The 10,894-nt window shown below is 41.7% G+C and overlaps 1 long non-coding RNA gene across 1 annotated transcript; it reads left to right on the top strand.

Moving 5' to 3' along the window:
• Positions 1 to 1,347: 1,347 nt before the first annotated feature.
• Positions 1,348 to 9,546, top strand: LOC107319391. Its single transcript, XR_004308611.1, has 2 exons — positions 1,348 to 1,545; positions 6,154 to 9,546. It is a non-coding gene; the product is annotated as an uncharacterized LOC107319391 (long non-coding RNA).
• The last annotated feature ends 1,348 nt before the right edge of the window (positions 9,547 to 10,894 follow it).

Raw genomic sequence — 10,894 nt, 5'->3', positions numbered from 1 at the left:
GGGACTGAGCACAGGGCTGTTACATCCCTTCAAAGGGTCCTTCCTAACACATTAACCTCATCTTGAGGGCTTTTATATTTTTGCCTGCTGAACAACATCAGTGTTGGCTTCTGATTTTAAAATGTTTCATAAATCATCTCCTTTCAGCTGCATTCCAGAGCCAGTGCTATTTCACTTTTACTGTTTCTTGAAGCTCCCCATAAAGTACATCAATTTTTCATTAAAGAAAAAAAAAAGTCTGTATTTTTTTTTCCAGAATAAATGAATTTTTATAATTTCAAAATATCTCGTCTAATAATCGCCATCCAGCCATTTAAAATGAAGTCTTTGGGGACAGATGTCTTCATCACTGAGCAAACTTTAAATTGATTTTCCACTTTCATTGTAAGATTCAGTTAGAGAGAAGCAAAGACTGTATTTCAGCACTGATATGCTCCCTACATGTACTGTCAAAGTCTGCACTTGCCATTCTTTTTTGGTGGAAATAGCTGCTTTAGAAATGTTTATATATTATCAAAATTAGGTTTCAAATTGAGCTACAGTATCTCTATAAAGGGGAATAATATTATTTTAGAGAAACTAATTGGAAACTTGTTTTTTTGGCTAAAGTAGTTATTATTTCCATTATGGCAAGCTGGAAGCAGATGAAATTTGCCTTTATCTTTCCTTGCCTGGTGTCTCCAATAATTTATTCAAACTGAAATTAAAACCTGACACAGCCCCAGTGAGGCATTTCACACCAGTTAAAGATTATTCTTCTGTAAAAGACCTTTTGTTCAAAAATTTCATTATGTTATTACAAATGTATTTATTATAGAAAGGTGATACATAAATCAAAAGCTATCTGTTCGTGTGTGTGTGTGTATCCCTAACAAGACCTAAAACTGTATTTTCTTTCCTAGGAATATAAAATTTTAAGATAAGAACCACTGTTTTATATACCGGTGAGGGAATGCCTGTGTAAAATATTTGCAGGAAAGCAGAATGTTCAGCACTAACTGGAGCCTTGCAAGCCCCCCAGTGCATACAGAGGTGAGTCCAGTTGGGCATGCGCAAGAAAGGAAGAGCAAAATCACCATAGAATCAAGGAATGGCTTAGGTTGGAGGGGAACTTAAAGATCATCCAGTTCCAAACCCCCTGCTGTGGGCTTGTCACCGCTCACCAGATCAGGCTGCTCAATGCCCATCCAGCCTGGCCTTGAATGCCTGCAGATATGGGGCATCCACCACTTCTTTGGGCAGCCTGTGCCAGTGCCTCACCAACCTCAGATAAAAGAATTTCTTCCTAAAGTCTACCCAGAATCTCCTCTTTTTTTTAGGTTAAAGCCCCAGGCCTGGATGCAGTACTCCAGATGGGTCCCCTCAAGGGCAGAGCAGAGGGGGGACAATAGCCTCCCTCCCCTGCTGGCCACCCCTCTTGTGATGTAAACTAGGATACTGTTTGGCTTTTAGGCTCCTTTGCATTGAAGAAGGAAAGGAATGATGTTGAGTCTTCAAGCTGGATGGTCAAAAGCGGCACAAAACAGCAGCTAGCTGTGACTCTTGGTAAGGGCTACACACATAGGTGTTACCTTTGGTGAATTTAAAGCTGTGAGCCCTGTGCAAAATGCCCTGAGTGGTCTGTGCAGATGGGGATCAGCACAAAGGAAACCTGCAAGTGTGCAGGGCCTCAACAGCACTGGGCAGGCTATAGGAGCATGTGAAAGCAGTAGGGTGAGACAGTGCGTTCTGCTGTAGTAACTAAAGGATAAGGAGAGGGGTGGGCTCACAGGAGTGTGGGTAACTTTCAGATTGAGGAGAAATTTTCTGAAAGCATAAAATTATAATTGCAAGAGGAAAGGGTGGTTAATAATTTTCCCCTTTTAATTCAAATGCACGAAAGTTAATTGCCATTTGGCAGCCTGAGATACACAAATTAGGGGAGTCTAATTCTCATAATCCTCACTTTAAGTTGCAGGGTATTAAATACAAACATGATCATTTAGCAAAGGGACAGATCCTGCCTCTGCTAAAACCAGCATGAGCTCTGCCATTAACTTGAGCAGGGGTCAGGCTCAGCCCATGGGTGAGCTGTGCAGGTAGGGTTGACCTGGCTTGGATGGAGGAGGAAACAATTGGGTTTTTCCTTCTGCATTTGGGCCTGGAATCACTCAGACCCTCAAACTCTGCCAAACTTCCACTGCTGGAATCAAACCATCAAAGCTGGTTTTGGCTGCCCAGACATCTGCAGGAAAGGCTGGGTTTTCTGTGCTTCTCCATTCCCCACTTCATTCTCAAACCAATAAAATACATAATGGCAAAAATCTCTAAAAAACCATGGGCTGTAATGCAAGCTGGGCTATTTCCTTGAGGAATTTCTTTCCTCTTCAGCCTGCAGCTGTCCCAAATACCTCACGTGCTGTTGTTGCCATGTTATATTGCACATCTGATTTAAGCCCATGCAAGGCTTTAGCCTCATCCTCTGGTGAGTAAACCCGAGGAGACCCCACAGAAGCCAAGAAGCATCCTGCCAGAGGCTGAGTGTTGGGTTTTGAGATGAGTGAAAGCCTGGCTATAGAATGCAGTGTGGGTCTATGCCTTGCAGCACTGGAGAGAGCTTCAGTTTGGAGCTCTGTCTCAGGATAAAACCATTTGTTCATCTGTGTGAGGTGTCTCTCTACCTGCATAGCGGGTGTGTAATTAAAGGCTGATCCAGTGAACAGCACTTAATCTCTTATGGCATGATATATTTGGGCCAAGCACCTCGCCATGACTCGATTTGAATTCCTGTTTACAAATGACACTAGATAAACAGTAAGGTGATAGTCCAATCAGAAGTGGGTACTGCTCAGAAACACCCATTTGGCTTGAAGTATTGCAAGAAAATCAATCTGAGATCTCTACAGAGCTGAATAAGAACATCAGTCTCCAAATACATCTGATGTGAGCCAAGCCTCCTCATTTTTAGTTCAGTTATCACTGACATTTCAGCTATTATTCATCAATTTAGAAGGAAAAGAGGAACCTACATCATCTGCAAAACCTATATGGTCTTTCCAAACGTTTTTCCTGCCTTCCCAGAGATGATTATTACACACTGCTGTAATTAAGCATATTAATTTACATTTCCCATCATCTGAGGATGGAGTAGCAACCCAGATTTATTTCTCTGGATTGCTTCCCTCAGTCACTGCTCATAGCTCTGAAGCTGCAGCAGTATTTTCTCCTTCAGAAATGCAGCAGCGGAGATGCTCTGTGATTCCAAATGAAATAATTTTGATGTCACGAGAAATGTCATTAAAACTACTGCAGTCTTTTAATAAGCTCCTTCTTAGGAGGATGGATTTTCAGCCTCTTCGTGTCAGCTCTGTGCAGTAACCACAGCGAAGCTTGGTGCCAGCGTCCTCGCTACAAAATCTGTTTCTCAAGGGTTTATAATTATAACATGCCCATAAAAATTTACTCATCTGAAACCCAGGATATAGTTTCTCAGACAGAGAGGAAATATTGCTTGCTGAACTTGGCTTAAATCAATTCCGAGTTTCAAGAATCCAAAAATAATAAGGTTTGTGGGTTTTATATGCTCTTTCTGTGGTTCTATAACTGAGAAAGAAATCACTTTGTAGAATAAAGTGTCATGTTTGTTTATAAAGCAGAGCAGGGGAGAAACAGATAAAAGTTCAGACTTCTTATAGCGGCTACTGAAAATACAAAGAAAATAATGTTATCAGTTTCCCTACGGTGCCCTCACACCCAAAGCTTGTCCCAACTCGCTGTGATGATACACACCGTGGGATCCCAGCAGGGCCCCATCCCTGTAGGTGCAGAGAGCTGTTCTAAGCAGCTGGGATGAGCAAGGGATGGAATCGCTCCAAGCATTTTTAGCATTTCCCTCATTTCCAGCTTACTGCAATTAGAAGGAAAACGGGATGTGCCTTCCTAAGAACTGCAAATGAAACATCGATAAGTGATCCCTGCGCAACTGAGTTCCCATGTATACTGGTGTCACCAAACGCCTTGCAATATTTAGCCTTTAGCTTTTATTGATGAGGAAAAAATAACACTGCTGCTGAAGTGAAACGTAGCAAAGCATAAACAAAGCCCAGCAAACACAGAGAGACAGAAAACAAGCCCTGTGAAATCATAGAGCAATATTCTTAATTTCATTTGGAATTCACATGCGGGTCAGTTTTGTACAGTTACTCATTGTTCAGTCTATGTCAGCTCTTGCCTATTAGAAGAAATACTGCACTTTTCAATGTTCTACCTCTGTATCAAATTGACAGGGTCATTTTTCACAAGGCAAGCTGGAATTAAGGTGACATTAAACCATTTTGCATACAACAACTGAAGTCATGTTGCAACAACAGTTAAAAAAATAGCTGTTTTCTTGGTGTTATTTATCATGCCTTCCCAAGGCAGCTTTGGTGAGTTCCTGAATATCTGCAGATTTGCTACCCTGACATGATACTGCAAGTTTGGAAATCATGTTTGCAGTTGTAATTAGAACATTCTCGTTTTCTCATTCTGCCTAACATTACAATTTCTTTACAGTTCAGCCCCATAAGGAACACTGTCTATTTGTCAGGGTGTTATTTCCACTAAGTATTTTCTCTAGTGAGGGGTGTTATTTCCATCCTGCAATATATCAGGTACTTCATTCGCACAAAATGATTGAACAAACGATAAAAAGAATCACCTTATCAAGGAACATGCTTATAAGCACATTTTGCTCTCCCTTCAACTTCAGGCTTTTAGTATTACTGATTCAGATCCCATATGTAAAGCAATATACTGCGTAGTGTATGGGTATAAAAGGAAGTATGCATATTTTCCACAGCTGGCTGAAATCCAAATGTATTTCTAAATCCTAAAGAAACTCTGCCTGTGACTCATCCTTGTAGTGCAGAGTAGGAGCGTGTAGCTGTGGGAGGGGTGGGCTCTGATGAGGATCACACAGCACTGTGCAGAGAGATTTGTTAATAAACATCATTATGATGGTTTACACCACTGTAATGGTTATCCGAGACCCCAAAAGCTTTGTTCCTATGGCGATCCCAAAAATCCTAGAGGAGAAATTGAATGCAAGACAGATGTTTGGGTAACACATCCTCAGTTTCCTGTTTTCATACGTTGTTTCCCATCCAGGCTCACAACGCATGGATATGGGAAGAGGTGCTAAAACCCATCAGAGAGGAGATTATACTCTACATTTGGGCTGAGATCAACCACTAGGAGTTAGAGAATCCACAGAATAAAGAGACAGGGAGCAGTAACACAAAACTAGTCACTTGGTACAGCCCCATGGCATGGTGCAACCTATCAGTCCTCACTTTTTACACATCATCTCTTTTCAACCTTTTGGTTTCAGATGGAAAGCTAAACAGCTGGATTTTTCTGAGTTCATCAGTTCATCTCATCTCTGTTGCCTTTATCTGTTGATTTATTTGCCTTTCCCATCTTTATGTAGCTTTGCCACAGACATAGAACCTATAGACTGAATTACTGTCACATACATTTCAGATACTTTAAGGGCCATACTGAAAAAGAAATGTTTCTTTCTGGATTTCTCCAGGAGCTTCCAGGACTCTTAAAGTTTTATGTTAAACATCAGCCTCACTCTTCTCCATACTACGGTGATGAAGAACTAGCTTTAAATCAATATATTGATCCCTAAGAAGATAGATATAGAAGGTTATTAAAGTTAACAATTCTGAATGGGCAAAACCTGTTATTGAGCTTGTTAACATTCACGTGCTGGTTAATAGCAGCTATAGGAAGGACAAGGTAGACAACTCCCTTCTGAAACAGTTGTTCATGGGCAGGAATTCAGCTGTAGTCCTGTTCTGGTAGGTCCCACATCTCAGCTGGAGCCAATGAGCAGTGCTGGTCAAAACTTATTTAGTTCCTTAAAAACTAAGTCACATGCTTAGCCCACCTTCCAAATTAGTACATCATTTTTTCACCTCTGGTGTCTTTAGTTGAACCAACAACTTACAAATACATACACACATATATGAACTATTTGCCTAATTTCTTTTTTTGTGCAGTGTCTTGCAATGTGAAGAATATAAGAAGGGTTACTGCATTAGAAAATAAGCCATGAGCCACATGCATACAAAGCTGTTGAGTGTGCAGCTATACATATTCACACTGATGTGTTTTACTTTACAGATGTAAATGAAATCTTCTGCAGTCAGAGAAAGCAAGTTTCCTGTGGTCCTTCATTCTGAAACCATCCATTTTCAGTAATTTATTCACAGGCAGTCTCTGTTGCAGGGGGGTTGCATTTGTCACATCACCTCAATTTTTCTAATGAGTTGTTAATGAGAGGTCAATTACTTATGGAAATTAGGAAAATATTCATTGAGGAACTGTACTGAGTAAAGTGTGCTACTTCATAATGTTATGATATAAATCATTAAAGCTTTAATGATTATTTTACTCTTTTTCATGTTCAAGCTCATTCCTTGCCTTATACAGTTGCCTTAAGATGATTTTGAAATGAACTCAAGTGACTCCCCTGAAAATGTTACCATGCTGTATTTTCTAATAACTGCAGAAGAATGTCTCTTGTTATTCAACATTTGCTCATGCATCAGCATCTTGCTTTGAAATCTTCAGTTGAATATAAGCATGTTAGGAACACAAGATGTGCCTCCAGAGCAGTAACCTGTCCTCAACCCTGGATCCACTTTTGATGCTACGGGAGAAAACAGCCATCCCACAAAGGCCTTGGCTCAAATTGTGACCTGCAAAGCAGCCTCCCGACTCCTGTTCTGTACAACCAGGTAAGCATCCACAGCCTGCAGCATATCACTCCCCAGAATTAGTGACTTCCGCACTGTATTCTTAGTGAAAAGTATTCAGGAATTGCTGACTGGTAAGACAAAATGTTTGTCTCACAACTTTCCCTCTTCCCATGCACCTATTTTGAACGCTTTTAAGGCTTTGAATGAATGGTATAAAAACACAGAAACATAGTCCAAAAAAAAGGATCCAAGGGACCAAGACGAATTGTGGCTCAGTTGCAGAATCATGCAATTAAATGGAGAGGCCAGGGGTGTAATTCACTGCTGAAATTCAGCTTTGTGCTGTCGTAAGTTATTATTTCAGAGCAGATGCTGAAATGGCCAGAGAGGAAAGTGTACAAGCAGAAGTATAATTGGACTTCAGTATTTCATACTGACGTCTTGAGATTTCCACAGCTAAGCACAGTTTCAGAGTCCAACCAGGGTAACAATGCAGAGAACAAATGTAAGATCTCCCATATTCAGCCCGTTGGATTATTCCATTTCTCCTGCAGGCACTGTAAATCAAAAGCTAAAGATACCCCGTTATGTTGTACAAGACAGCTTCGTTGGCCCTTCTTTCCAAACACGTTCTGAGCACATACATGTTATTTTTATCCGAGTCTCATTCATTTCGGTTTTACTGTCTGGAATTCAGTGTTAAATTGGGAGAAAGAAGGAAAGGAGAGAAAAAAAAGATCAGGCTTTGAAACCAAGTAGTTAACCACAGAGAAAGGAAGCGGCAGCCAGTTAAAGAGTGAACGCATCACATGGATGTGATTTTCTCAGTATCTAAAGACTTACAAGGTCTGTGTCACTTTGAACCAGGCATGGGCTGGATGCGGGTGAAGCCCTTGTTGTTATTTAACTTAGGAGTGCTTAGAACCCAACATTTTAGTGTGAGGAAATCCATTGTGCTTACTAGGGGATAAATCATCTGGTCCACAGTATAGTCCTGCCACTTACTGTTGATATCACCTCGGAAAGCACTCACATTAACATCTCTAACTCCTTTCCTTCTCCTTGGAAGGAGAAACACATTAACAACACAGAGGTGTCCAAGTACTAATCGAAAAGCAATACAATACCATCAGATCTATGATGACATAAAGAAGAAACGAGTATGAATCTAAGTACCTTCTCTTTATATCACAGCCTCTACATTGTTTTCAGGAGCTTTTTCTGTGTGTCATGCAGTGATGAAAGGCTGAGAACAAAGTGAGTGAAATTTCCTTTTACTGCTTAAAAATTCTCAGCTGGTTCGCTGTATCAAAAAGCTGTCTCTTTAAACAAATCACACGGTTAAAAATGCCAAGTTATAATTCAGCAACTAACTCAGAAAATGACAATTTAATCAATCAGAACCAACCCTCCTGAAGAAAAAAAAAAAGAAGAAGCAGAAAAAAATCTTCAGGCTTTCGCGCAATGTGAGAGCGGCTGAAACTATAAAAAGGTTCAATCACTGTAGAACAAGCCTGCAGCATCAATGTTTATTAAAGTCAGGGGAGCCATTTATTGACCTGGGAAATAGCAAACCACCAGCAGCACCGCCAGATTGCATTTTTATAGTTAACAAACGGAAGGTGATATTTTCCTTTTCTCTTTTAATTGTGATTCCATCAAATCCAAAGCGCTGAAAGCTGCTCGGTTTTTAAAGGATTGCGACGAGAAGGATGCTCTGCTTCATCCTGCAGTCACTCTCTCTGCTCTGACTCCTAGCAATGAGATATATTAAATCATTGCATCACAGGATCAAATTTTTAGGCTTATCAGAACGACAGACCTCTGTCTGCTCCCCACTGCACTTCAGGTGATGGTAGGAAATAGGGAGCTACCATTATCAAGCTGCTTCCTTCTGTAATCAAAAAGGAATTATTGTATTTATTCACATAAAGGTCATCCTGTCACTGGGACAGCCAAAAGCACTTAGAATTAATTGTCTTCTCCCAAACTGACAACTGGCACTTTATGTTTTGATCAAAGCACAGCTTGGTTGTTCTGGAGATTCTGTAACTTTTGCTACACGTCTTTAACTCACACCTTTTCAGACCGCATACATTGTGGGCTATGTAAGGCTATGAAAAGGAAAGCAACACAATATGAGTTGCCCTACCCACGTTATCTGAGCAGAGCTTCATTCTCTGCCCAACCAATGGAAACTTTGGGGTCAGCAAGGCAGGGATTGAAGTCACTCTGTGTGTCAGCTGCCACCTCCACGGTACCACTGCCAGAAAGTGGACTTCAAAGGCTGCAAGGATGAGTCAGTGCAGCCTGATCTGCCATGCCACATGCTGCAGCTGAGAGCTGTGACAAACCCACGTCCTCTGAGCATTAGGTACAAAGCGAGCCGGCCAGCAGGTTATACATGCATGCATCAAAGGGAATGAATATGGTAACAAATCTCCGGCCACCCTGGGCCATCGAAGCTGTCAATACGCCGCATGCATTAGCGGGAGCAAGGGAGATAAAAACAAAGTCTCCTTGCCTCAAAACCACACGTCTCTGCTGCTCAGAGTATTTCACACTGCTTCTGAGCAGGGCACCAAGGTACAGAAGCACGTTTCTGATGCCGCTCAGTCCCACGTGGCATTCTGCATTATTCTTTCAGGTTTGCAAACACACCTGCGGCAGCTCTACACCTTGTTTTCCTTGTTCACAGAGAAGAACACATAACGTCCTCGCTGGCAGCACGGCGGAGGAGTTTAACACAAGTTAATGACTCACCTGTCAGACTATCAGAGTTTTGATACTTGCAAGGGAAAGGAAAAAAAAAAAAGAAAAGGCTTTGAGTATTTTGAGATATGTAAAAAGGTGCTTTGGGATTTAAAGTCAGCTCATAACAAATTGAGTGGGTTGGTGTGAGGCCTGAGATATCGGCTTGGTGCTAAAATCACAGGACTGAAAGCAGGTGAATAAATAAAAGGTTGCAGAAAATGCAACGCATGAGTTCCCTCAGATTAGATCCCACTGGCACGAAATCAGCTCACTACTGTCACTTGTGTTGTTTCAAGAGAAATTAACTCTTAAATAACGCTAACGACAACTTTGATTTGACTTCTGTAATTACTGGAGAGAGAAGGGACTGCACTTCCTAGGAAGAAAAACGTTTTATCTGCTTGCTTAATGCATGTTTGATGAGATGGAGCTCCTCTCCCGACTTGTTTCCCTGAGCATTTTCGTTTTGAAAAAGAAATGGGTTTCCAGGTTGAAAGCAATGGTGCTGTGCAGCTGTGAGTGCTGGGGGAAAGGGGTCTGACTGCCTTGTGTTCTCTCTAAGCAGTGTCCCTTCTGCCTCAGCTCCTCACCCTCACTGCATCTCACAGGCAGGCATCATTACAGGGCCGGATTCTTCTGGCCTGCCTCCATCACCATCAGTAAATCATAAACCTTTCTCCTATAATCAATGGAGTGTCTTCAGATTTACCAGACAGTATAATCTGCTCCACGAGGCAGCTGATTGTTATCTATAACTTCCCCATCCGATTCTAGCTATGGGAGGATGTAGTCCAAAAATTTCCTTCAGGTTTTTTTACTGCCGAAATAGATCAAATTCTCATGGCAGGCTTTTTACAACCTCCACTTTTCTAAATAAACATCACGCGGGCTGTACTGCATTTACAGGAAAACACTTCTCCTCGCCTGCCTGCACGTGGCTGATGTGCCAGCAACACGAGACAACCAGCAGCACACCTCTGCGAGCCCACGGTGTGGCACCAAGACCCCAACAGTCATAGGGACACCACAGGTCCCAGGTTGTGGATGCCAACCCAAGGAGCACCCAGAATAATTTGCATTAGAGTTCAAAACCCCCTCGCACCATTCACTCTCAGCTCCCAGCACTCCGTTTTAAATTATTAGGCTCAGCTCCCAAAGATTAAAGAGTTGGTGGTATCACATCAAAGGTATCACGCTGCTGATATATGCAGTGGCTGCTGAAGAAAGGGGCTGCAGGGACTGATGAAATGTTGCCACGCAGGCAGGAGAGGGTGATGTGCAAGGAATGGGGAAAAGCTTTCACAAAGGGCACCACACAAACCAGGCACAGTAGCTGGAGACGTGCTGATGGGTGCAGAGTAATGTATTTAGAAAGAATCATTTGAAGTACATTTCCGGACTATAAATTA

This window comes from Coturnix japonica, chromosome 11 (genome assembly GCF_001577835.2).
Source record: "Coturnix japonica isolate 7356 chromosome 11, Coturnix japonica 2.1, whole genome shotgun sequence".
NCBI lineage: Eukaryota > Metazoa > Chordata > Aves > Galliformes > Phasianidae > Coturnix > Coturnix japonica.
The sequence above is the reverse complement of the archived record's forward strand: the minus strand, read 5'-3'. Positions and strand labels throughout refer to the sequence as shown.